This window comes from Octopus bimaculoides, chromosome 4, assembly GCF_001194135.2.
Source record: "Octopus bimaculoides isolate UCB-OBI-ISO-001 chromosome 4, ASM119413v2, whole genome shotgun sequence".
In the NCBI taxonomy this organism is placed as follows: domain Eukaryota; kingdom Metazoa; phylum Mollusca; class Cephalopoda; order Octopoda; family Octopodidae; genus Octopus; species Octopus bimaculoides.
The window spans coordinates 94,998,702-95,003,014 of NC_068984.1; the positions used below are offsets into that span (position 1 = coordinate 94,998,702).

The window sequence follows — 4,313 nt, forward strand, 5'->3', positions numbered from 1 at the left end:
ATTAACATTTGTTCTATTATTTTTTTCGTTAATTGATAATTATGGTTCTATATTTTATAATTTCTTCCATATATTTTATAAAATTCTTAAGTTTAGTGATATTTTTCAAATATCAAGAATAATTAAATGCCGATGTTTTCTTTGTTGTGCTTTTTATTCTTTTCCATTGAAACATCCACGAATTCAACTTTTTCGTGTCGTTTCTTGTTAATTTTTTCCATTCCTATTTTTGAATGTCTTATTTAGTTATGATTGAACATGGCCGACAAATGCTTTTGAGAAGTACATAGTGAGAAAAATGGTTCCGCTTTCTGATTCATTAGAACGGGTAAGTCATTTGTTTACAGTGAACTTACTACTAGAGGTACAAACTCTGGAAATGCTGCATTAATCGCTGCAAATATTAGGTTGCATTATATCTATAACTGTATTTAAAAGTGATGTATAAAACAACACAGATGTTTCCAGCAAACCTCTTTTTTTCTCTATCTGTCGTTTTATTTCTATGTGAGTGTCTATCTGTACCCATATCATGTTTAACACGGCCAAGCAGACGAATTCTGTTACTTCCATTTTGTTATTGTTGACATTATCTTTCCTTTTCTTGCACATCTTAATTAACAAAGGTTGTCTCAAAACATGTCCTTAACATTTATGCTATGATTAGTGTACCAGTCATCTACTTCGAGAACAACAACAACTAAAAAAAACGAGAGATACTTGCTACTTCATAACATGTACTGAAGTATTGAACAACTGAAAACTGATTAGGTGGAAAAATCTTCGTGGGAAAATAAAACAAATACCTGCTAATATTTTATGATATTCAAATCACTAAGTAGCAATAAACAACATCAACAATGGTTTCAGATTTTGGCACAAGGCCAGCAATTTTAGTGGGAAGATATTAGTCGATTACATCGACCCTAGTACCTGGTTGGTATCGTCCCCGAAAGAATCATTAATAGTAATTGCAATTTCTGATTGATCTCAAGGCTCACATCTGTTCCGATCGTTAGTATTGAAGTCTCATTCAGCCTTTATTCATACATATCATTTTTTGTTGAAAATGTTCAAGTTAGGTGTGTGTATGTGAGAGTGTGGAGAAAGCGCTTTATAAATAACAGGAAAAGAAAGTAATTAGTTTGATTATTCTTTTCCTTTCTTTATTTGCAATCTGAAAGTAAATTGATAAAACAATACACGAGTTGGGAAAGATTTCCAGCAAATGTATTCTTTATTATCGTTCATCGATTCATACAAAGAAACAAAACAGACACATCTACGCTCGACAATCGTTAATTATGTCTCTTCCTGAGACTGAGAATTAAAGACTTCAAATGCATACTCTGCTCCAACACTCTCGCTCTAGACTTCAATTAAAAATTGGAATTCTACATTTTTTTTACCATTGATCAGTATTCACTGGGAATGTTTACTGCTCCCCTAAAGTGGAAGAGTTATTTTAAAAGTAGGTCACGACGGAATTAGACAATTGGATGTGAAAATTCCGTGACTAGACACATAGACTTTAATCATCTTTGAACTTCTCTTCGTTTCAAGATTTCACCATATCAACTGCTGCAAATTTTTGCAGTTTTTTACTAAATGCTTTTTTTCAAACTTCCCTTATATTCTTGTCTCGTGTTTCTAAAATAATCAATTTTAAACCTAATTGTCGGAATTTATGTGTACGTGTTATGTAAGATCTCTCTCTCTCTCTCTCTCCTCACTCGATATATATGTGTGAGAGTGAGTGTATATGTATATATATATAAATATATATGTATGTATATATATATATATATCTGTTTGTGAGCATATTATATGTATGTATATGTATGTGTGAGTGTGTATATATATATATCAGGCTGAGTAAAGAGTAGGCAACGTTTTGAAATGTGTAATTCATCACATATTTCAACAATGCAGAAATGTTATTCATCAAAATAAGTACCATTACAATCAGCACATTTTTGCCAATGAGTTATAAGTTTGTTTATTCTGTTAACATAAAAATCTGGAGTTCTGGGGGTGATGGACTCTTTGAATGCACTTTCAGCATCAGTTTGATTTTTGAACTCCTCTTGCAGGAAACCATCAAGGTGCTGGGAAAAGTGGTAGTCGGTAGGAGAAAGGTCTGGGGAATAAGCTGGATGGAGAAGAACTTCGTAGCCAAGTTCCCTCAACTTCTGGAGTGTCATTAGTGAAATGTGTGGTCGAGTATTATGATGAAGAATGATTGGCCCTCTTCTGTTGACCAGTCTGGGACAGAGGAGTAGCAGTTTTTCATTCATTTTGGCAATTTCATGGCAATATGTTTCTGCAGTAATGGACACCACCAAACAGTCACCATAACCTTCTTTTTGAAGAGCTCAGGTTTAGGGAAAATTTAAAGTGCTTTATTTTGGTTCAACTACTGCGAGTTTTTTACTATTGTACAGAATTCACTTTTCAATGCAAGTTATGATACAGTCAAGAAATGGATTGGTCTGGTTATGGAGAAGAAGCGACGAGCAAATTTCATATCTACACATTTTCTGATTTTCATTCAAATTGTGTGCTACCCATTTGTCAAACTGTTTTGAATTTCCAATCACATGCAAATGGTTGTAGACAGTTTTCTAGCTAACTTGAAGTTCTTTTGCCAATTCTTGAGTGGTTTTACATGGATCTTCCTCAATGATGGTCTTTAATTGACTGTCATTGATGACAGATGGGTGTCTACTACGCTCACGATCTCCACTGCGAAATCGTTTAAACCATTTTCGAGCTGACCACTCACTGGTCTTTCCTCACCAAACATTTTGTTGATATCACAAGCAGTTTCAGCTGCTTTACATCCATTTTTGAAGTTGAATAGCAAAATTGCTTAGATATCACACTTTGACATTTCCATTTCAGATGATTGTAACAACGGTGAAAAAATATCAATGTTAATTTATTGATGCATTTGGGTAAGTCTTTGTCTATATTATCAGACAATTTAAAAGAAAATGTTTGCAAAAATTCAAAATTCTGCAAAAATCTCGTACAAATTTTTCATGATTCAAAGCGTTGCTTACTTTTTATTCAACCTGATATATATGTATATGTATGTCATCATCATCATCATCATCATCACCGTTTAACGTCCGCTTTCCATGCTAGCATGGGTTGGACGATTTGACTGAGGACTGGTGAATCAGATGGCTACACCAAGCTCCAATCTGATTTGGCAGAGTTTCTACAGCTGGATGCCCTTCCTAATGCCAACCACTCTGAGAGTGTAGTGGGTGCTTTTACGTGCCACCAGCACGAAGGCCAGTCAGGAGGTACTGGCAACGGCCACACTCGAAATGGTGTATTTTACGTGCCATCAGCACAGAAGCCAGTCCAGCGGTACTGGCAATGAACTCGCTCGAATGTTTTTTCACATGCCACTGGCACAAGTACCAGGAAGGTGACGTTGGTAACAATCAAGCTCAAATGGTGCTATTTACATGCCACCGGCACAGACAGCTGGTGCTCTGGCAACGATCACGCTCGGACGGTGCTCTTAGTGATCTACTGGTACAGGTGCCATCACGATTTCGCTTTTGCTTGCCCCAGCAGGTCTTTGCAAGCCGAGTTTAGTGTTCAATAAAGAGACGTTGGCATGGGTGCCAGTCTACAAATTTAGTTCGATTTCGATTTCACTTGCCTCAAGACGGGTTCCCTCAACCGCTTGGGTGTTGCACTTTTTCACACAGCTATCCTCATCCATTCTCGCCACAAATCCATACCAGCGCAATCGTCTCTCTTGCACACCACAACTGATGCTTCTTAGGTTCAGCTTTATTCTCAAGATACTTACACTGTCTCGGGTATGCACACTGACATTATTCATCTATCGGAGCATACTGGCTTCATTCCTTGCAAGCTTATGCATGTCGTCAGCAGTCACAGCCCATGTTTCACTGCCATGAAGCATGGCTGTTCGTACACATGCGTCATACAGTCTGCTTTTTACTCTGAGTGAGAGGCCCTTTGTCACCAGCAGAGGTAAGAGCTCTTTGAACTTTGCCCAGGCTATTCTTATTCTAGCAGCTACACTTTCAGTGCACCCGCCCCCACTACTAACTTGGTCACCCAGATAACGGAAACTATCAACTACGTCTAGTTTTTCTGCCTGGAATGTGACAGAATTTGTTTTCTGCACATTTTCAGTGTTTATTGCACCTGAACATCTGCCACATAAAAAAACTAACTTCCTAGTTAACCTGCCTTTGATATTGCTGCACCTCTTATGTGTCCATAGCTTGCACTTGGTACATCTTATAGGGTTTCTACCT

The 4,313-nt window shown here is 37.1% G+C and overlaps 1 protein-coding gene across 2 annotated transcripts in view; it reads left to right on the top strand.

The window, feature by feature from the left end:
- The first annotated feature begins 250 nt into the window (after nucleotides 1-250).
- LOC106880551 (uncharacterized) overlaps nucleotides 251-4,313 on the top strand; it is a 74,109-nt gene continuing 70,046 nt past the window's right edge. Inside the window, exon 1 of one of the 2 annotated variants that reach the window (XM_052967285.1) lies at nucleotides 251-328. The gene's annotated coding sequence lies outside the window, so the exon portion shown is untranslated. The remainder of the gene's footprint in view (nucleotides 329-4,313) is intronic. The other variant, XM_052967286.1, reaches the window with a different exon arrangement.